The 24,308-nt window shown below is 39.2% G+C and overlaps 1 protein-coding gene and 1 long non-coding RNA gene across 12 annotated transcripts in view; one reads left to right on the top strand and one right to left on the bottom strand.

Annotated features, from left to right (window-relative positions):
• NTRK2 (neurotrophic receptor tyrosine kinase 2) overlaps positions 1-24,308 on the bottom strand; it is a 408,111-nt gene that overhangs the window by 281,315 nt on the left and 102,488 nt on the right. The window lies entirely within an intron of this gene.
• Positions 21,998-24,060, top strand: LOC147367509 (uncharacterized). Its single transcript, XR_015169200.1, has 2 exons — positions 21,998-22,105; positions 23,585-24,060. It is a non-coding gene; the product is annotated as an uncharacterized LOC147367509 (long non-coding RNA).

Here is a 24,308-nt window from a genome sequence, read left to right as displayed (position 1 = left end):
TACCCTTGGAGATGAGGCCACTGGCCTCTTTACTGACTAGTGTTTTCTAGTCCTATACCCTCAAACCTGAACATTCCCTTCTAGGGGCTTCCCACTCGGCTGTGTGAGCTTGTGACCACAGTCCCAACAGATGACATTTACCAAATGAATAAGGAAGAGAAAAAAAAACATTGAGATAAAAAAGGTCACAGAAAATAAACAAAGGCAGAAATGAAGGCAGGTCAGAGAGTTTCAGACATATCTGTCCAGAGGCAGCCTCAGTTTGGCCTCCTTAGGGGGAGCATGGCCTCAAGCAAGTGAAATATAATCTCCCTTCCATTTAAAAAATAAAGATAATGATGCCTTATCTCACAGCACTGTGCTGAAGAATTAAGAGGGATCAGATATGTTATGCATTTAGCACAGAAGGTAGCACAGAGCAGGAACTCGGAACAATAAAAACAAAGCTAAATGTCCTTTTGAAGCTAAGGGGAAAAATATAGAGCTGTTATTCTCAAATCCAATTCTTTGACTTCTAGATTGGAAACTGGATAATATGCTCCTTCTGAGGAAATGCCAGAAAAAGGAATACGCATAGGGCATCATTTCCTACATCTGACTTCAGATACACCCAGTGAGTGGTGGTAGATGTAGTTTCAATGCTGCCATTTTGACTGAGTGAAAGAGAATCTCTTATTATCTACTGGATTCCAAAAAGATTAAAATCAACAATGGAAAAACAACATCTCAGATTTGCTGATAACCAACCCTTACTCATCCCCTTCCTCATAGCAATCAGGTAGAGAGATCAACAGGACTCCCCTCACCTCCTCCACCCACTACTACATTTCCCCCATGCCCTATATATTTATCAATCTATTGTCATCTCCCTCTCTCTCTGTCCCTCTATCACAGGGAAGGGTCTCTTGCTGGCCCAGAGCATTTGTTGAAGAAGTGAATGAATTCCACATTAGTTATTTAATAAGCATGACCACTCAAGGATTTACAGTCCATCAAAACAATATGAAGACTGTGAAAACAGAATTTTTAAAAAAATAGTAATGTTATTATAACTCATATGAACAGTTTTATTAATCACTTCCAACTTTAATAGCAAATCAAGGCAGAAAGTAAAAAGTCACGGCAGAAGCCAAGAAATCAACATAAACAAGATCACTCTTCCCATTGAGATGTTCTAACCCTGCCTCTCAATGACTTCCTGACCAATCCCTAAATTCAGCAGCTCACCTGTGACCTCAGGAATAATTCTAAACTCCATGGCACACAGGAAGGCCTTTTGCCTTTTGGTCATTGTCCATCTTACCATTGTCGGCTCGTGTCATTGTCCTCTTGTATCTGCCCCTCCAGCAACATCTAAACTACTTGATAAGAACCTTCATGCTAGGACAGGTGCCTTCTCCACCCTCTCCTCCTCTACTCAACCTTCCAGACTCTACTAGAGGGCTGACAACCCTGTGAAGTGCTCTCTGATTTCTCTTCAGTTCAGTTCAGTTCAGTCGCTCAGTGGTGTACAACTCTTTGCAACCCCATGTACCACAGCACGCCAGGCCTCCCTATCCAACACCAACTGCTGGAGTCTACCCAAACCCATGTCCATTGAGTTGGTCATGCCATCCAACCATCTCATCCTCTGTCATCCCCTTTTCCTCCTGCCCTCAATAAATCAGTCCCCTCCTACATGCAGCTATTTAGATTATTGCCATGTCACCTTCTTAGTTGTCAGACTTCCTCTAGACTACAAACTTCTGGAAGACAAGTAATGATGTACACATATTTACTCCCTGTGCCTGATACACTGTATATCCTCAGTAAGATGTTTATTGGAAGAATAAATGGATGCATGTCCACTGTTACACACTTTCTATTCTCTCATCACTGACCCTCCCAACTAATCAACTTTCAACCATTGACAAGAAACACTGAAAGGATCTGAGGTGAACTTTATGAAACTTCAGGGAACCCTTAATATCTACTGAGCACTATCTTATTAACCTTTAGATTAAATCAGAATTCCTCTCTGAAAGTGAAGCTGGTGTGTTGATTTTACAGATTAAAAAAGAGAGGCAGAGAAGAAACTCAGACAGGATAAGCCACCAAAAAAGAACTGAGCAGGACTTGAGTCCATGCTCCTTTGGCTACCCTATCTGAACTCAAATGCAAATTTCTTTTCACCCTTTATCATTTCAAAGGATGCTCTCTTTCCAATTGTCCTCCATTATAATTCTCACTTTTTAAACTATGTCCCCTAGCAACCCTCAGATGGTCTGCCTACCAAATCTCTTCTAGCCTATAGAACACAATCCAAATTCCTCTCTCTTCCAGATCCTCCTGCCCCAAAAACCTGACCAAGTGTTTCCACTGCCTTTCTAGTGTCTGCCTTCAGTGTCTCTTCTGCCCAAGTCACTTGGATGGCTTTGTAACAATTTGCAATAACATAGCATGTATACCAAAAACACATGGATCTTTGTTTTTTCCTTATAGTTTAGTTCAGAAGACATTTACTGACCTACTGACCATTAACTCTGACTTGCACCGTACAAGTACTAAGGACGCGGGAATTCAAAAACAAAATCGTTGACCTTGAGGAGATCTCAGGTTAATGGGAAGGGTAATAAGTATGCATATTCTTTCAACATGATGGGTTAAGAATTTTCCTGGATGATTATTCATGGTACAAATACAAACATGCTGTGTTAAGTTGCTTCAGTTGTGTCCAACTCTGTGACACCCCATAGGCTACTGCTTGCCAGGTTCCTATGCCCATGGGATTCTCCAGGCAAGAATATTGCACTGGGTTGCCATGTCCTCCTTCAGGGGATCTTCCTGACCCAGGGATTGAACCCATGTTTCTTATGTCTAATCTGCACTGGCAGGCAGGTTCTTTTACCACTAGGGCCACCTGGGAAGCCCATATGCAAATCCACAAAAAAAGAACTTTGTCCATTGTGAAGTATCAGAGAAAGCTTCCTGAAAGAAGTGATGCCTGAGCTTCATCTTTAAAAGATTAAGAAAGAAATAATCAGACAAAGGAGTAGAGGAGGGCACTTGAGAAAGAAGGAACAGCTAGAGTTTGTAGTAAGTGCTGATATCACCTTACAGAAAATTCAAAGACTTCTGATCTGGTTTCTGTGTACTCTTGCTGAAATTTTTACATGTGCAGGGTTTGTGTCAGCAACGAATAATTCAAACAGTTTCCAACACAAAATGGCTGATGGAAGTCCATCTTGATGACCAAGCCATCATTAATGAAGGTCATTAGCCTTCATTTTTTTTCTTTAAGGATCTCTCTTTGGAACAGACTGATGATTCCTGTAGAGGAGTTAGGGCTCTTAGAACATGATGCTCCATTTAGGGGCCAAGACAGTCATTTTCTAAACAGCATCCTGGTACCATACGGTCGCAGCACTGAGCGTGGCCATCGTGGAAAGAACGCCACGAGAGAAACCTCCATTCTCTGCTCTGGGAGCACATTCCTGGTGCCCTGTTCTGTTTTCCACCTTCTCCATAATTCTGTTTTTCTATGAAACACCCCAGATTCGGTCATGAACTGGACAGAGAACTCCCTGTTCACAACAAATGGATGTGACTTGATTCAAGCACTTATTAGAAATCATTTTAAATCACTCCCATTCTGGGAAATTAAGTTTGGTGTTTGGTAATGCATTTTGCTATCACTTAATAAAGAGATGGTCTCCTCCAATATTAATAAGTTATATGAACGTTGATGTTGGGATGCCTCTTTGATAGCATCTAGAAGTAGAACTAGGCAAGGGAGTCAGCAGTCTGACTTGCTGCCCAGCAGTCAAAAAAGCTAAATCATTAAAACCAGAAAGATTTGGGGTTCAAATTGTGGTTCTGCCAATTACTAGCTCTGTGACTTGGGCATGTTAATAAATGCCTCTGGACTTCAGTTAACTCATCCTTAAAATGCAAGGTTATTATGAAAATCAAAGAAAATGTGTCAAGAAAGTGGCACACAGTGGCTTCCCTCAATAAATGATAACAATAATCTATCCCTCACTTAAATTTTTAATTAAATTTTAAGATCACTCACTTGCAGATTATAGCTCAGATTGGCAGACAAGGGGTTAAAAATAGTTTTAAATGTATTTATAAAAAGCATCAAGTAACATTTAATTTCTTAGAGCTCCTACAGAAAATGCTGTCTTAAGTCAGTTGCTCAGAAGTTGACTCAGAGAGCAGCGTTCATGGCAGGTGATTTATCCAAGGAGGGGTCCCAGGAGAGAGGAAAGCCGTAAATGGAAGAAGCACATCCAAGAAAAGCTGCAATTTCAGGTGAAGTCTCAGCCTCAGCCTGACCCTGCAGGGAGCTCTGGAGTGTAAATTACACCATATATCCTACAGAGAACTTGTGAATTACCCAAGAGTTGGCCCAGCCTAAAGGCAAGGGAGTGAGCTTGCTCCTTCTAAACCAGTCAGTTAACAACAGAGCAGTTGAGGGAAGAGAGTGCAGAGTACTGAGCTCCCAGCCACTTTCAGTTCTGTGTGTGTGTGTGTGTGTGTGTGTGTACTGGGGTGGGGGAAGAGTGATACAAGCTCAAGGTTAAGCCTCTGAAGGAGGTCTCGAGGTCTCAGATGCTGGCCCTTAGGAGCAATTGTACACAGAAACCAGGGAAAGTGCACAGGACCAGTGAAAGGAGTTTGAGAGCAGCTGGGTGGAACATGAACATTTGCAACATTAATCAGGAGAATTTCACGGACCCACATCTATGCTGACTTTGCCTTTTCATCATTGGAGTTGGGCAATAGCCCAATAATGTACCTTTCACTGCAAATACATCTATTTTTATTTGGTAATTTACAAAATCTAAGTTTGAAGTAAATAGTTTGAAGGTTTGCCCTGAGGCACCCCAAAAATGAGCTCTTCAACCTAATATGATTATGGTTTTCTATTGAAGAAAGTTGTGCTAGTCACTAATAGAGGGCACTGACCTTGCTCAGACAGAAATGATTGAGAAAGGGCAGTGGGAAACTCCTCAAATACCAGGAGAAAACCTGGCAGCAACAATTCCTGGAATCTTCATGCATATTCATTTAACCATCTATGTAGCTCAAGATCCTGGGATGCTATTTAAATTGAGTTGTATAATCTATGCATCTGGTTTAAGACAGATCTATATTGCAAGAATTCAATACTGCTTTATTCAAATAAATTCTGGTAATGTAAAATATAATTTCTTATACCTCAGGGGCTTATCTGTAGAGAGTATAAGGGGACTTTAAGACCTTGGGAAATAAGGACTCAATGGAGACAGCCAATTGGATAGACAGACTGGGACACAGGTCAACTGAAGATTAACTAATATATTATTATAAGTGACTACAAAAATATGAAATATTAAAATATTTTTAAAATAACACATATACTTAATTTGTTAGAGTCACGAATGGTTCTATACACCCCATTTTCAAAAATTTCCAATAGGGTTTATAATTTAGCAACTTGCAATTTAAGGCACATATGTCAGTACAAATACTGTATAAGCCAATATATTAAAATAGAATTCATGAAAAATTTATGAGGAGCCCAACAGACAGATAACACTGGTGATTAATGGACACCTCGAGTTTGTAAACATAAGTTATAATTATAAATAAACAGCCAGTAACCACAACAATTGCCACCAAACAGAAGGGGTTGTTTCTACTTTTGGACTCTCAGAATACAACAGGAGACCAAGAGATTTACAGAAACTCCTATGGGTGTGGGGAGGGTAGGAGGAGGAGAGATGACAGAGCCTAAGAATGACTGTTTTCTTCAAACAAAATTCTCAAGTTTTACTACTGTTCCAAAATATTTGCAATAAACTATCATCTCAAGGTGAAACATTTTATAAAGTTGGTGCTAAAACAAAAGGATGAAGCTACTTAGACTTAGTGTTTCCCACTCTTGGCATAAATGGTATGGACCTAACAGGATCAGAAAATATTAAGAGGTGGCAAGAATACACAAAAGAACTGTACCAAAAAGATCTTCATGACCCACATAATCATGATGGTGTGATCACTCACATTCACCTAGAGCCAGACATCCTGGAACGTGAAGTCAAGTGGGCCTTAGGACGCATCAGTACAAACAAAGCTAGTGGAGGTGATGGGATTCCAGTTGAGCTATTTCAAATCCTGAAAGATGATGCTTTGAAAGTGCTGCACTCAATATGCCAGCAAATTTGGAAAACTCAGCAGTGGCCACAGGACTGGAAAAGGTCAGTTTTCATTCCAATCCCAAAGAAAGACAATGCCAAAGAATGCTCAAACCACCACACAATTGCACTCATCTCACAATCTAATAAAGAAATGCTCAAAATTCTCCAAGCCAGGCTTCAGCAATACGTGAACCATGAACTTCCAGATGTTCAAGCTGGGTTTAGAAAAGGCAGAGGAACCAGAGATCAAATTGCCAACATCCACTAGATCATCAAAAAAGCAAGAGAGCTTCAGAAAAATAATCTGTTTCTGCTTTATTGACTATGCCAAAGCCTTTGACTGTGTGGATCGCAATAAACTGTGGAAAATTTTGAAGGAGATGGGAATACCAAACCACCTGATCTGCCCCTTGAGAAACCTGAATGCAGGTCAGGAAGCAAAGTTAGAATTGGACATGAAACAACAGACTGGTTCCAAATAGGAAAAGGATTATGTTAAGGCTGTATATTGTCACCCTGCTTATTTAACTTATATGCAGAGTACATCATAAGAAGCGCTGGACTAGAAGAAACACAAGCTGGAATCAAGATTGCTGGGAGAAATATCAATAGCCTCAGGTATGCAGATGATACCACTCTTCTGGTAGAAAGTGAAGAACTAAAAAGCTTCTTGATGAAAGTGAAAGAGGAGAGTGAAAAAATTTGCTTAAAGCTCAACATTCAGAAAACTAAGATCACGGCTTCTGGTCCCATTACTTCATAGAACTAGTTGGGGAAACAGTGGAAGCAGTGGCAGACTTTATTTTTGAGGGCTCCAAAATCACTGCAGATGGTGACTGCAGCCATGAAATTAAAAGACGCTTACTCCTTGGAAGGAAAGTTATGACCAACCTAGACAGCATATTAAAAAGCAGAGACATTACTTTGTCAACAAAGGTTCATCTAGTCAAGGCTATGGTTTTTCCAGTGGTCATGTATGGATGTGAGAGTTGGACTATAAAAAAAGCTGAGCACCGAAGAATTGATGCTTTTGAACTGTGGTGTTGGAGAAGACTTTTGAGATTCCCTTAGACTGCAAGGAGATCCAACCAGTCCACTCTAAAGATCAGTCCTGGGTGTTCATTGGAAGGACTGATGTTGAAGCTGAAACTCCAGTACTTTGGCTACCTGATGCGAAGAGCTGACTCATTTGAAAAGACCCTGATGCTGGGAAAGATTGAGGGCAGGAGGAGAAGGGGACGACAGAGGATGAGATGGTTGGATGGCATCATTGATTCAATGGACATGGGTTTGGGTAGACTCAGGCAGTTGGTGATGGATAGGGAGGCCTAACATGCTGCAGTTCATGGGGTCTCAAAGAGTCGGACACGACTGAGCAACTGAAATGAACTGAACTGAACTGAACTCTTGGCATATTTAAAGTCTGATTACAGTTCTCTGCTTTCCCATGCATTGTTTTGTAAAAGAAAAGGTTTGGGATTGATAAGAATATGATATGTAATATAAGACACTGAACAGAGGAAAAACAGAAATCCAACCAAAATTAATACTGTCCAAGAATCTGTGCCAATGAATGGGATTATCCAAAACTGTGGCCATTATTTTCCATTTAAAGTTCTCATAATGCAAGTCCGTACATGGCAGGTGTGTCTTTTCAAATATGTTTTTTTTTTAATTTTGCTGGTTTATTTCTTTGAATTTGCTAACCTATTAGCATATTAAGTGATAGGTGATAAAATAAGCTAGAATAAATACATCTTACTGGGAACTTCCTAAGCAGGAAGATTTACATGACATTCACATACTCAAGAACCCAATGCAGGTCTCATGGGGAAAGGATGCAGAGGATTCTGCTCTAGATCACCCAGGCTAGTGGATAGGGATGGTGGATTGACGGAAAGGAAGGAGAGGAGAGAAGATTCCCAAAGATGATGGTCAAATGCTTCCCAAAGAGGGAATAAAAAGAGAGCGAAGCATAGAGACAGAAAAATACATTAAGGAGATCTGCTCATAGAATAATTATATCATGCCAAACCCAGATCCCTTTGTGCTTCAAGAAAGAAGATTAATCTATACCACATGATGGCAAAGTATTATCAGTAATTTGTTGGGAAGATAATAAGCAGGATAATCAAGTGTGTTCTTACTCTGTGGAAATGCATAGCTTCAAAAAAATACAGCCTGAGCTTAAGTACTAGCCTTGTGTTTCAAGAAAAAAACAAACAAACAAACAAAAAATCATGCAGAGAACATGGGTTCCACTTAATTTCTTAATATTTAACCATCACAATAATAAAAAACATAAGAATCTACATGATGTCTTTGCTCACTGTGAAAATGTATCATTTGAGTTTTCAAACAGTTGGCATTTTGCTCCCAATGGCAACTGAGATCTCAAAAAGAGAGAAGTTACTTGAATTAGAGTGGATATGAAATTAACTGGAATGTAATGACACTGTACAGGAGACAGTGACCAAAACCATCCCAAAGAAAAAGAAATGCAAGAAGGCAAAGTGGTTGCCTGAGGAATCCTTACAAATAGCTGAGAAAAGAAAAGAAATGAAAAGTAAAGGAGAAAGGAAAAGATACACCCAACTGAATGCAGAGTACCAGAAAATAGCAAGGAAAGTTAGGAAAGCCTTTTTAAGTGAACAATGCCAAGAAATAGAGCGGAACAATAGAATGGGTAACATTAAAGATCTCTTCAAGAAAATTGGAGATATCAAGGAAACATTTCATGTAAGGATGGGCACGATAAAGGAGAGAAACAGTAAGGACTTAACAGAAGCAGACAAGATTAAGAAGAGGTGGTAAGAATACACAGAAGAACTATGCAAAAAAAGATCTTAACAACCCAGATAACCATGATGATGTAGTCACTCACCTAAAACCAGACATCCTGGGGTATGAAATCAAGTGGGCCTTAGGAAGCTTTTGGAGGGGATGGAATTCCAACTGAATTATTTCAAATCCTGAAAGATGATGCTGTTAAAGTGCTGCACTCAATATGTTGAAATTCAGAAAACAGCAGTGACCACAGGACCGGAAAAGGTCAGTTTTCATTCCAATCCCAAAGAAGGGCAATACCAAAGAATGTTCAAACCACCATACAATTGGGCTCATTTCACCTGTTAACAAGGTAATGCTTAGAATCCTTCAAGCTAGGCTTTAGCATTTGAATCAGTTCTATTGAGGTGGATGAAACTGGAGCCTATTATACAGAGTGAAGTAAGCCAGAAAGAAAAACACCAGTACAGTATACTAACGCATATATATGGAATTTAGAAAGATGGTAACAATAACCCTGTGTATGAGACACCAAAAGAGACACTGATGTATAGAACAGTCTTATGGACTCTGTGGGAGAGGGAGAAGGTAGGATGATTCGGGAGAATGTCATTGAAATACGTATAATATCGTATATGGAATGAGTCACCAGTCCAGGTTCGATGCACGATACTGGATGCTTGGGGCTGGTGCGCTGGGACGACCCAGAGGGATGGTATGCGGAGGGAGGAGGGAGGAGGGAGGAGGTTTCAGGATGGGGAACACATGTATACCTGTGGCGGATTCATTTCGATATTTGGCAAAACCAATACAATATTGTAAAGTTTAAAAATAAAATAAAATTTAAAAAAAGGATATACAGAAATAGAGCCAAAAAAAAAAAAAGAAATTCCAGATTTACAAGCTGGGTTTAGAAAACGCAGAGGAACCAGAGATCAAATTGCCAACATTCACTGGATCATAAAGAAAGCAAAAGAATTCCAGAAAAACAACTACTGCTTCACAGACTATATGAAAGCCTTTGACTGTGTGGATCACAACAAACTATGGAAAACTCTTAAAGAGATGGGAATACCAAACCACCTTACCTGTCTTCTGAGAAACCTCTATGCAAGTCAAGAAGCAAGAGTTATAACCAGACATGGAAAAACGGACTGGTTCAAAATTGGGAAAAGAGTACATTAAGAATGTATACTGTTCCCCTGCTTATTTAATTTATATGCAGAATACAACATGTGAAATGCCAGGCTGGATGAAGCACAAGCTGGAATCAAGATTGCCAGGAGAAACATCAACAGCCTCAGATAAGCAGATGATACTACTCTAATGGCAGAAAGTGAAGAGGACCTAAAGAGCCTCTTGATGAAGGGGAAAGATGAGAGTGAAAAAGCTGGCTTGAAACTCAACACTCAAAAACTAAAATAATGCCATTTGGTCCCATCATTTCATGGCAAATAGATGGGGAAAAAATGGAAACAGTGGGAGATTTTATTTTCTTGGGTTCCAAAATCACTGCAGACAGTGACTGTAGCCATGAAATTAAAAGACACATGCTCCTTGGAAGAAAAGCTATGACAAACCTAGACAGCATATTAAAAAGCAGATACATCACTTTGCTAACAAAGGTCCATACAGTTAAAGCTGTAGTTTTTCCAGTAGTCATGTACTGATGTGAGAGTTGGACTATAAAGAAGGCTGAGAGTCAAAGAACTGATGCTTTTGAATTATGGTTCTAGAGAAGACTCTTGAGAGTCCCTTGGACTGCAAGGAGATCAGAGTCAATCCTAAAGGAAATCATTCCTGAATATTCATTGGAAGCTGAAGTTCCAGTACTTTGGCCACCTGATGCAAAGAGCCAACTCACTGGAAAAGACCCTGATGCTGGAAAAGATTGAGGGCAGGAGGAGAAAGGAGTGACAGAGGATGAGATGGTTGGATGGCATCACTGACTCAACAGACGTGAGTTTGAGCAAACTCTGGGAGGTAGTGAAGGACAGGGAAGCCTGGCATGCTGCAGTTAATGGGGTCACAAAGAGGGGGACATGACTTAGTGACTGAACAACAACAGCAAGCCCTTGGAGTGAACAGGGCTGCATAAAAGGAATCAGTGAAGATGAGAAAAATTATAAGATAACTCAAGGCATGACTCAAAACCTTGGTCCTATCCTTTTCTGGTCTCAAGTGGCCATGATCTTGTGAAAACTAGCAATCACGAATCTTAGAGTGTGTAATGCTGTGGAATGCTGACTACTAGAAACTTTAGACTATCATTTCAGAGTGTGTGCTGAATGTGTATCTGGGTATGTATACATGTATTAATATTGGAGACTGGGAAAAGGTGGATCCTGACCTCGAGTGACAATGAATTTTCTGTCTCTCTCCCACTTAAAGTTTAAGCACCATGAGGCAGAAATTTTGTTTAATATTACATTTCCAGAGCCTTAGAATAGTCTTACTCAGATAATCATTTTTTAAACTGAAATCAAAATGATTTAGTTACTATTTTTCTTTATTGCATATTTTTAAGACTTAAGCCTTATGCTAAATAATATTTCCAGGAAACCAAGGGTATGATGTACCAGGCTTATTTTTCCTAATTAATATTAAAATAAATATAAAACTATCAACATTAAAGGTGTTATTCCCAAACATCCCTTAAACCAGTTTTGTTACCACTGAGTATATATGTCCCCAGCTTTGGGAAGGATGGTATCATCCAATAGTAATGCATGCCAGTTGAAGCACATATTAGTGACATCCAATGGCAGCACATAAAAAGCAGCAAATTTGGTGTGGAAATAGAATTTGTTTATTCTTATGATATTTCGTAGTTTCGTAGCATAAAACATTAAAGCTGGAAATAAGGCCTGGCTCCCAGCCCTATATCTGCCACAAACCAGCTGTGTAACCTTAGGCAAGTCACTTAAGCTCTCTGGGCGCCAATGTTCTCATCTCTGTAGTAAGGACTTGGGATGATTCCTAAACTCACTGGCAGTTCTCACTGTCTTTGATTCTACCAACAACCAAAAAGGTGCAGGAGAGAATCTAAAGCGATTAGGTTTATTACACCTACTTAATGTTTAATCATAGCGAAAAGGAAAAACAGAAGAATTTGCATAATGCTCAGTGACGTTGAGGAGCACAAAGTAAATATCTTACAAAATAAAATGATATTTTAGACACAGTAATACTGTGACGATAAGTCTTTTCTGTAACCTCATGACCCTCCCTAGTGTAGGCAGCTGGGTACCAAACCTCCATCGCCTCAAGGAAGGATTATCCAGGATTCACATAAAACTAAAATTAAAAAGTAGAAATTATTGGTCAAGATCAGAATGCTCTTTTTTCATTTTTTTAAAACAAAATCTAGTAGAAGGAATGATTAAAGCAGAAAAACACCCTTTTACAACACTCATAAGTTAAATAATTGTTTCAAGAAAGCATCAGAACTGAGATTTGGGAGAACAAGATATTTGCTAGATGTCAAATTATCACTCTACAAATTACTTACTAATTGCAAAGGGAAACTTATATTTACAAAGAAAAGATCTGATGATCGCCATTTTTAAAAAGCAGTCCAACTTACAGAAATAGTGTATCAACCTGACATTATGGGCTTCTAACTGTGATACACTGTGAACACACAGTTCCTCTGTGAGGGTCCTCTTCCCAAAAACATTTCATGGGAGATAAGCAAATTAGGTGCAGGAAGGAGAAAGCGTGTACCCCGCCCCCTAGTCAAGCATGGCAGCTGGGGAACCAGGGAGCATCTAGTCAAGTTTGGAGATTCAACAAAAGAGACCTCCTTTTTGGAGGGACCTGAAAAGGTGGCCAAGAAGTCAAGACAATCTCAAGCCTATGATGGCAGGAACTTGAGCCCACCCTGTGTCCAGACAAGTCTCCTAGAGTTTCCTGAGTCCCCAGATTGTGGGGCAGATTGCAGAAGATTGTGAAGGCAGGGGACCCTGCTTAGGAACACAAACATAAAACTGAGACCTGTATCACCTGGTAGCCAAGGACACCAACCAACACAGCAGCCACCAACATGGAGAAATGACCACCGGTGACCACAGAACTCCGCCTCCTATACAGTGGCACCTCAGCATCCCTAAGCAATGAGGAAATGAAGGCAAAAGGAGAGATCAGATTTGAGGGGAAAAACACTAAATCTTCTGTGGTTGCCCATAATTATCTGAGATTACCCAGAATGGTAAGAGGTTAAGTTTCCCCTGCCTAGTGCAAAAAGAGCAAAGAACAGATATTTAATTAAACTATGAGAAATAAAGTCACATATCTTACATTCTGTGCCCAAAATAAGTGCCTGCCCTATCCACTATCCTGTACTAGACATTTTAATATTCCTCCACCCTTGTCATAGCCTCACAGGAGACCCAGACATAATGTGAGGAATACATTATGCAAATAAATATACATCTGAAATCACCTTGCAGTTGTCTACACTCACAGCTACATGGAATACAACACAGAAATTATTTATGGCCTATGGAATGCATGTGGCTTTCCAATATGAATAAATCAAGATTTATTTCAAATCAAATAAAAAAGCTATGCTATGAAGTCTGACTCAAAAGAGTTGGGAAGAAGATCAGCTGTTGGTCTGCTTCCTGAGAAGCCCACACCATTGCAGAAACAGAGAGCTAGGCAGAGCTGCCTCTCTTTTTTGGAGCTGGGATGTCAAAGGTACCCCTGCTAGGATATATGCTACATGCAAATTAATAGGAAACAGACTTACTGGGAATGTCAGTCAGAAAAGAAATAGCTTCTCTTTATAACTGAGAGGCAATATTTTCTTGAGATGACTACAAGCTGAAAACATATTCAGGATTATTTAGTATTGACCATATAGACACAATATTTCCTATGTTAATAATAGATCACAGTTTCACAGTGGAGAAAAAAGACTGCATCATTACACACCAAAATAATAAAGGATATCACCAGAAGTGCGTGGCAGACTCTTTTAGTGTGTGTGTGATGGTTTTGAATGGTTTTGCAACAGGATGGTAGATATTAAAGCCAGAGGAAACCCAGAGATGTCCTTTGATCCCACACTCTTAATTCTGGTCTTTACACAATCTTCTTTTACAGGTACGGGAAAGGTTCAGTTGGGTGGCTGACTCTGCTTAAGTCTTGCCAGAACTACTAAAGTTGACAACCATGAGTGCAAACAGAAATATGATCTCATTCCCAGCATTCTCCCCTCCCACTCCACTCCCACCCTAAATTTAAGTCCCCTTCCTTCCTCCTACTGGCACTGGTTAGGGCCGAGATGATGCCTCTGCCTTCAACTCAGGATATTAATCTCTTACTGAAGACTTGGTGAGTGAAAATGGATCTCTCTTTCTCTCTCTCTCATTCTTTCTTGTCCTCAGACCACTAAAGCTCATAGGTGATCACTGAAGAAGCGCATGCTATTCTATTTCTGCTGATGTCTTGATAAAAACAAAGATCTTCCACGGCCACTTGCCTGCCCAAGCCTTGGCTTCTCTGGGAAAGTAACATCTTAGTCTGTGATTATATTAATATGAGTGACAATCAATTGCATAAGGAAGAATCTATTTTATCCAGAATCCCTCTTTTCATCTAGTTTTTTTGGGGGGAAGTTTTAAAATTTTTATTTTATATAAAAGAGCTAGCATTGCTTCTACATAAGGATGATCCAAAAAAAAAAAAAAAGAGTCATCAAAAACTAAAGCCTGTTTTTGTTAAAAGAAGTTATTTGTAATCCCCCACACAAATGGGAAGCATATTATAACAGGAGCCTCCATGAGCTCATATTTCTAGACATAAGCTGATGGTTACTGAGGGAAGAGGGGCTCCCTTTCCCATCCCACCCTTGCCTGCTCTTTCTACTCCTTCCCTACAGTAAATACTCCTCCCAAAAGAAACTAGGAAAGACTACATACCAAATCAATCAATACATGAAATAGATTTCTCACAAATTCCAAAACAATTTCAATAAATGAATTGCTCAAAAGATGATAAAATTAGGAGTTTGCAATAATTTGTACACAGTATCTTAAAGGACAGAAAGGCTGAAAATAAGCATATGATTCAGCAACTTTACATTCATAATGCATACGCATAAAACATGGACACATTGAAATTACAATTTTTTCTACAAATTCAACTAGTAAACCTTAAATATACTCTGTATGCATTTGAGACCTTTTTCTGCAATCCTGATTCAGAATACATTCAGACAGGACTCTCCCCATTTTCTTTTCCTGAGTTTGCATAAATGCATGTGTGCGTGCTCAGTTGTGTCCCACTTTTTGCAACCCCATGAACTATAGCCCACCAGGCTCCTCTGTTCATGGAATTTTCTAGGCAAGAATACTGGAGTGGGTTGCCATTTTCTCCTCCAGGGGATCTTCTCAACCCAGGGATCAAAACCATATCTCTCGCATTGCAGGCAGATTCTTTATCACTGAGCCATCAGGAAAGCCCAGTTATATATTACTAAAACATAAATCTCAACAATAACTATCTTATAGAATTCATTCAGTGAGCCAGGCATGAAACTAAGCACTGATTTAATTCTTGTAATCAATTAAGAGATGGATATTATTCCTTCTACCAAAGAGGAATCTAAGATTTATAGAGTTTAAAAATTTGCCCCAAATTACGGTTAGCAGGTGGGAGACATGAAATCTGAACCCAAACTTGTCTGATTCATAAGCTTCCAATATTTCCATAACTCCTAGGTTTGAAGACTTAAGAGTTAACAACTTACAAACATGAAGGATGTGCAGTATTCAAACAGGCTGTCTTCTGAGTTACCACGTGACAGTTCCGCTGATTTAGAGCTAAATTTACTCCCCGAGTCATTCAGTATTCTTGCCCAAAATAAAGTAGGATAAAACCAGAGCATATGTTAGAACTTAAGCCAAGTTATTATCTGTCTTCTTCACAAATTCTGAAAAGCTGGTCCACCAAAATCAGATGCTAGGAATGAGGAGGAAGAAAATCAAAATAGGGAGGGAAGAATGCTAAATTAGGAAGCACAGAGATGTGGAAGGACAAAATGGCAGGAAGAAAAATGAGAGGTTAAAAAAAAGAGAAACAAAGGATGAAAACAAGAAGAAAAGTAGCAGATTTTCCAATTTTGGAAGCCTTTTTTCAGTGCATGATGATCTGTGTAAGGTCAAAGTGAGTTCACCGCGGGATTTATGGAGGACCAAAGAGAGGATAGCAAGTGCTTCTGATGTTTAAGTACAAAATCGAATTTCTTAAAGGACTCTCTATCTTTTCACAAGACTCATAGCATGGGAAGTCCCTAAACAATACAGCTGCACCCTCTACATAACAGGCATACCTGAGTTCTCCCCTGAATCGCACTGGGCTTATGGGGTGTCTACGTATGACAGGGAATTTTAAAAGTTTGCGGTCAGTGCATTTGAAAAGCTAATGGCATATATGAAACGAGTTGCCAGTCCAGGTTCGATGCACGATACTGGATGCTTGGGGCTGGTGCACTGGGACAACCCAGAGGGATGATATGGGGAGGGAGGAGGGAGGAGGGTTCAGGATGGGGAACAAAGGTATACCTGTGACGGATTCATTTTGATATTTGGCAAAACTAATACAATATTGTAAAGTTTATAAATAAAATTAAATTTTTTTTAAAAAGGCAAAAAAAAAAAGAAAAGCTAATGGGAAAAACGCTGCTGCTTCTGCTTCCTGCCTTGCCTGATGGAGCCATTCCTGAAGGTTCTGGGCCCATTTTCAATATGCTGCAAAGAAAAAGCATGTTCTGCCCTCAGGTAGACAAAAGCCAAATGGTGACCCTATAAGAAGTAAGAGACTTCAGATAGCAGATCTTCACCTCACAAACATAAGGGTAAAGCTTTATATAACATCTCCAACAGACAACAATGGCACGCTTGGGCTCTTTTGACAAATTTTCACTTTGTCAAATTACTCAATAACTCTTGCAACTAAACATCTTTTATGAAATTTCCAAGGATTTGATTGTTACTGACAAATTTAGTTCCCTACTAAGAGAATGCTAAACTCTATTCAAGCTGGGGAGGGAAGTTTAAAAAAAAAAAATCCTATATTGTCTGATACTCTTGGGTGAGAATAAAATAGGAGAACCAACAAAGTTTACTACTTACTTTAAAAAAATTCACTAAGCTCTTCAAAATTTCTTTTTATTAATGACTTTCTGATTCCAGAAAGTTAAAATAATATTGTTGGTCTCTCTCTAAAAACGTCTCACAAACATCTTTATTGAATCTATGTCTGAAAAAGACAGAGTACTTCACATCAACTTAAAAATAGAAAAAGAATTTCAAAGAGAGTAAAGGTCAAGTTAAAAAACATACATACAAAGTAAAACTAGTGAAAGAAATATCAAAAAGTGTGTTTACAGTCTCAGGGAGGGGATGATTTTCTCAGCAAAATGCAAAACTTATATGGAAAACATGGACAGATTTGCTTCTACAAAAAAATGAAATGTTTGCCAAAAGCTACTATTTTAAAAGTCAAAAGAATAGAAGAAAATGTGAGCAATATATATAGCCAATAAAAGATTGATAGATACAATTTAGAAGGTAAATCAACAAATAAACATTTCTTTCTATTCTCCACTTGATAAAGATGCTTAGCCTTATTATTAATCAGAACAGCATTTTAAGTGAATTGGCAAAAATATAAAAGCTTGATAATATGTGATATGGGTGAAAGCATAAACAAAATGATGTCTTTATCTACTATTGATGGGAGTAAAAATTAATAAAGCATTTCTGCAAGGTAATTTATTAACATTTAAAATCAACATATAAAATATACAAACCTCTTCTCTCAGCAATCCATTTCCAAATATTTATCTTCATAAGTAAGATGTTAATCACTTTTCTACAGATTGGGTAAAAATTTAAATTTTTTTACATTTTCCAACTCATTTAAAATAATAATGATAATAACAAAGTTACAGTAAATATTTGTATTGTTGTTCTTTAGTCAGTATAGTAACTATTAAATGCCAGTAACATTTCAAAATGCTCCACATACATGAACTGTTTGTCTTACAAAAACTCCCTGAGATGGGTACAATTATTGCCCTAGTATAGATGGAAATCCTGAGGATGAGATAATGAGAAATTTGCTCAAAGTCACACATTTGAAATGAGGAGAGCCAGGATTCAGACCCAGGTAGCCTGATGCCAGAGGCCTCAGAAATACTAGAACAAAATGAGGTAGATGCCTAGAAACTGATTCAGAAAGATCTATAAGTTAAATTGGTACTTTTAAAAAGATTAAAACAAATTTGTGTTATGATTTCTTATGCAACCATAAATGACTATATTAAAGTATCTACATAATGAGTAAGCCATGTATTTTATTATTGACATAATATATGCACTGGGAATGGTTAAGGAGGTTATCATTAGGAGTGGAAATGGCAGTGGGAGAGGAAGGTGAGTTCTATATATCTGTGTATCTCTAATATGCTTGAAATTTTGAAAAACAAGAATGCATTCACGTGTTACTGTTACAGTACTTTTAGCTCTATGTATCACAAGTGTGCTTGAAATTTTGAAAAACAAGAATGCATTCACATGTTACTGTTACAATACTTATAGCTCTATGTATCACAAATGTGCTTGAAATTTTGAAAAACAAGAATGCATTCACATGTTACTGTTATAATACTTTAATGTGATTTGTCTTAAAAAAAAATAGTGTGTGGGGGGAAGGGTCATATGGAAAACAGTTTGTCCTTACAGATGTTTCTATATAACTGTGTTTCTGGCTTTCAGTCACATTTTTCCCTCTTTTAAAACTTGATCCAAATATCTGTTAAACTCAACCTCCTAAATTTTCCAGAATTGTTTTCAGCTTATATAAAAGGCTTTATTTAACCTTTAACCTCTTTAGCTTTGGCCCCACTATGTTTATGAATATTTTTAAAGAACTAAAATTTTGGTTGCTCTTGAAAGACGTTTAGAAGATCATTTATATAAGAGGAGAAACTTAAACTAGGGGCCTTGAATCTGGGGTTAAAACCTGGCTCTGTGTTCTCAGGCAGCAAAGTTTTTCAGTCAACTATGAATCGGAACTATCAGAAGGCATCTGGGTGGTTTATGTGTAAGCAGAGGGGCCTGCAGAGGAGATCTGTAGGCCGTCAAACCTAAATAAGAGAAAAGGTTTCCTATTCTAGTTCCTCCTGTGGGATCTCTTCAGGTCACTTTGATAACTTACTCCAGAAGGACAAAGGATGCCTCTGTATGGAGCGAATAATATCGTACGTGGACTTCCATCGGGAAACACAACTAACAGAAAGCTGATGGCCACCACTGTTCTTCACCAGTGTGATGGCTGCCAACCCTGCTCTGCCCTTCTGGCTCCCTTAGTTTTTTTCCAACCCTGTACCCATCAGTGCCATCAGGCAGGGCTCCCAAAGTGGAGCACTCTTAGAAGACTTGGCAGCCCTCATGCCCCTAGATGCTTCCATTTCCTCTTTATGTGCACTTCTACATTTTCAACAAAGAAAGGGAGCCAGGAAGCAATGTGAGAACTAAATACAAGACTTGGTTACAATAAAAATGAGAGAATTCAAAAGCCGGGATGCCTGTTCCTTTGGCAGTAGAGCTGCTCTGGAAAGGGCCTTGAGCTCTATTTCAGTGAAAATTAAAATGAATCATAGGCAGTCTTCAAAGAAAAAGGATCAAATTATGTACTTACCTAGGGGTATTGACATAAACATAGATTTAGATAGATGTGTTATACAGTTCATGCATCCATATTAAGCACACATATGACTAATCCCTATACAGAGGGCCAAACACTAACAGAGGAGCTTTATTCAGGACTCTGGAATTATGGTAACTAGATATTCAACCAAAAACCAAAAGAATGGTGTCAAGACACAGAAAGAAGCATAGAGAAATGGACTAGGGTAAATTCTACCCCTTGACATTTTTATTGAAAAAGGGCTGATAGTCTATTAGATGTGCTAACAAGAGGTTTCAAGCATATCAAGCAATAATGAAACATAATTTCTAGGCTAACACCAAGATGGGAGCCACCATCTGGCGTTTCTGCCAGCCTCAAAGTTGGACAAAGAAGCATATTCTGAGGCCATACATTCAAGATGCAGACAGGCAGAAATTGAAGATGCTCATGTGCCCTGGTGGCTCAGAGGTTAAAGGATCCGCCTGCAATGCGGGAGACCTGGGTTCAATCCCTGGGTTGGGAAGATCCACTGGAGAAGGAAATGGCAACCCACTCCAGTATTCTTACTTGGAGAATCCCATGGACAGAGGAGCCTGGTGGGCTACAGTCCATGGGGTAACAAAGAGTCGAGCACAACTGAGTGACCTAACTTTCAACTAACTTTCATGTGCAAAATGGAAAGCCAAAGTGAACCCTCCAAACTTCAACAACAATACTACTTTAAAATTGTATGTGAAAACCTATATATCCTAAGACAAAACCTGGACAAAATGACTTCCTGTCTATAACCATTACTTAACTGGAGTAATTTTTTTAAGTATAGAAGCTTAGAAAAACTCCAAGATCTTTCTTTAACCATTCACGTACAAGCGAAAGTCGCTCAGTTGTGTCTGACTGTTTGCGACCCCATGAACTATACAGTCCATGGAATTCTCCAGGACAGAATTCTAGAATGGGTAGCCTTTCTCTTCTCCAAAGGATCTTCCCAGCCCAGGGATCAAACCCAGGTCTCCAACATTGCAGGCAGATTCTTTGCCAGCTGACTCACCAGGGAAGCCCATTTACATACCAGTTGGCCTCCAAATATTTACTGTTTTCCAATTACCAGGCTAATGTGGATGGAGTTGAAAATTCTCTGTGGTCTTTCATTCTACCAGTTAAAATTAATCAACTGTCAACTTTGGCCTCAACACTGGGTAAGTAATGATGAACAAGATCATTATGAACTCTGGAGCTCACAGTCTGGCCTCTGTCTTCTAGATTACACCATCAGGATTCAGTTACCATGAACTGAAAGAACAGATTTTTTTTAAAAAAACCTATGAAGCTTACATTGGAGAAGGAAATGGCAACCCACTCCAGTGTTATTGCCTGGAGAATCCCAGGGATGGCAGAGCCTGGTGGGCTGCCGTCTATGGGATCGCACAGAGTCTGACACGACTGAAGCGACTTAGCAGCAGCATGAAGCTTACAGTTGCAGTCACATAGACTTACCTGAAAAGAATGCAACACTGCTGTATTCTAAGATCTAGGTTTAACTCCCCACTTTGGAATTTAAGGATCACCCTTCCATGGAAAGCAATGCCACTGATGCTGCTTGGGTTCTAGGGTTGACCTATAAAGCTTGAGTTGCCCTTCATGCAGCTATAGTGTGATTTTAAGGGATTTCTGGTTTGGGTTACCCGGGACCCATCAAATCAATAGTATTGCACTGTAATTTACAGTCTCAACACTGCTACCATGGACTGAAACGTACAATGCTGGGATGGGTGAAAAGCTAGAAATACCTATGGACGGGCCGGCTGCCACCCTTCAGTCTCAACCTATCTCCAGGACAAGAGAATATGAATGGGGGTAGAATGTCCCCGAAGGTGCTTAGGAGGGCAAGAGTTCCATTTGGAACAGCTCATTTGCACATCAGCCATTGGCCTCTCATAAAGAACCAAGGCATTGGTTCTGGCCAAGCTTACATACATTTCTTACTGCTGTCACTCAGAAACCACTAGTGAAGTGTTTTCTGTTCATTTCAGAGTATAACAGTGTTTTTACATATTCTCCCCTTTTCAAGATGCATGTTTTTCAACAGTAATTCAAGTTCTAATAGCATTTAAAGTACATTAACTTCTTTTTATTGAAGTAGAGTTGATTTACAACTACACTTTCAGGTTTACCACAAATAAACACACATACACACACACACACACACACACACACATAATATATACACCAAGTATGTGTGCATGCATGTTCAGTCACTTCAGTCTAATCCAACAATTTGCAACCCTATGGACTGTAGCCCGCCAGGCTCCTCTGTTCATGAGATTTTTTTTTTTTTTTTAGGCAAGAATACTGGAGTGGATTGCCATGCCCTTCTCCACAGATCTTCCCCACCCAGAGATCAAACCCGCATCTCCAATGTCTCCTGCAACCCACGAGCTTCCTCGAAAGTATATATACAAGTGGATATATATTATATATATATATATATATATATTCCTTTTCAGCTTTTTTTCCATAGTAGGTTATGATAAGAAATAGGATACAGTTCCCTGTGCTATACACGAGGTCCTTTTAACTTACATTAATTGCTAAACACCACGCTTTATGTAGTTTCATTACATGAACCTCATCTTTTCTAGATCCCCAAGTTACAGCTCAGCATCTGACCATAAATCAAGAACCTCAACTCAGGCCCATTTGTTCAAACTATGACACAGATAGATATGTAGTTAACAGTAGAGAAGGAAGCTATTCTAAACAAGAACCTCCGAGACAAATTTTTAAAAACAATTTTATTTATGTCTAAAAATAAGGGAGTAAAACATAAGCTCTAGTAGTTACTGCTTGGAGAAAGCCATCTATTGGCTCTGTGGCAAGGTTAAGTAAAACCTTTTCTTACCAATCGTTAAAGTTACATTTAGGTTATATCCCAAAATTGTAGGTGCTTTGCAGTGGTCATCCCAAATTATACAGATAAGATACATTTTTAGTCTTAGTGCTGGAGTCACTATATGAAACACGATCTTCTGTGAAACAAAACATCTGCCTTTTATTCTTCTCCATCACTACACTACAGAGCATGTTCACATTTACAGACCATTATTCTGTTATTGTCTTAACACAAAGTAGAAATGAAGAATGACTCCCAAATATTGCTCCTACAGTTTCCAAAGCCTTTCTGAGCTCCCAGGAGGACCTAAGATATATCCTTCCTCTGGAGATTCCATAAGATGAAAGCTTCCAACCCTACCCTCAAGGCAGAAAAGTGATGGAGCTAGAATCTCCGTCTAATAAAACTTCTTGGGGATATTCACCACAAGTGCTTCTAAGGAAAAGAAGCATCTGATCAAGACGAGGAGAACCAAATCCCATGGCAGGTGGCTGACATACAGAGAGGAAAACCCTAGCCCAGACTGGGGCACCAGCTGAATCCAGGGACACAGAAAGTTCCTCAAAGCTGTGGGTGGGTCTGGTTTGCAATGCTTATCCCCACATCTTGTCACTCTTGGAAAGAGACCTGGGAGCCCATGTGTATCCCATAGAAAGGTGACTCTCTGAGAATGTTTGGGAAAAACAGCATCAGCATTCCTTGGAAACTGTTAGAAATGCCAATTTTCAGGCCCACAGCAGATCTATTAAATCAGAAACTCTTGGAGTAACCCAGAAAGTCTGTGTTTTCATAAGCCCTCCAGGAGTTTCTGAGGCAGTCAAGTTTGCAAACCACCACCATAGGACTAATAAAAACTCATTGGAGAACAGCCCCGTCCACCATCACCACCACTTAAGCCTTATTCATAACTGCAGAATGAGAGATCTTTCCTCCTTCAGAAGAAATGTCAAGGATCAAGAGGCCAAAGGGGGAGTCAGGAGGAGGTTTAGCCATTATATTTAAGGCCTTTACCACTGTTCCTCCTCATTCATTTCAGGTTTCGGCATCTTGTTCATGGGCACACACAAAAAGAAAGAAGAAAGCATCAAAATGGATGTGATCCACCCCGGAGCCTGCTATACACTGGACAACCTACTGATACTTAAACATCATTTCCAAGTAAGCAGGCAACAATAACAGTAAATGTGATGAGCAATATAGATCAAGAAAACCCACCCAGCTGTCTCCCCAACACAATTAAGACACCACTAACTGTGGTGTCACAGCTTTCCCCAGCTAGTGGCATTTATAAGAGACCATGAAGAATTCACCAATAACATAAGTCAATACATAGGTTTAAATATCGGAGCAAATGCTTTTTAATCACTAAAACTCTTGCCTACTTATATCCCCCCGAAATGAATTTTCAATTTTCTAAAAGAGACCAATGGTCTATTGTGGGCAACACAAACCCTAATTTTTATTCAAGCTCTAGGACCTTTTCCACTAAAATAAGAAGTGACTCATTCACAATGCTTCAATGTACCTCCAATAGCTGTTCTTATTTTGCTTCCCAACACTTTAAATTTCAAAAGATGAGAATCTGAAAATGTAGCAGCAACACAAAAAGCATGCCATGGAAATTCTAGAAGTCAAATGTACAACAGAAAGGACCTTTTTTTACACAAAATATGTGTGTCTGTCACTTGCCTACTGGCACTAGCCTGCTTTTCTGAAGTAAAAGCAAAACTCAGACATAATTAGTCACTTGAAAACTCAAG

Source organism: Bos grunniens, chromosome 8 (genome assembly GCF_055505025.1).
Source record: "Bos grunniens cultivar Pamir isolate PY7600 chromosome 8, Bosgru_T2T1.0, whole genome shotgun sequence".
Taxonomy (NCBI): Eukaryota; Metazoa; Chordata; class Mammalia; order Artiodactyla; family Bovidae; genus Bos; species Bos grunniens.
Note: the sequence above shows the minus strand (reverse complement) of the source record. Positions and strands in the feature narration are given on the sequence as shown.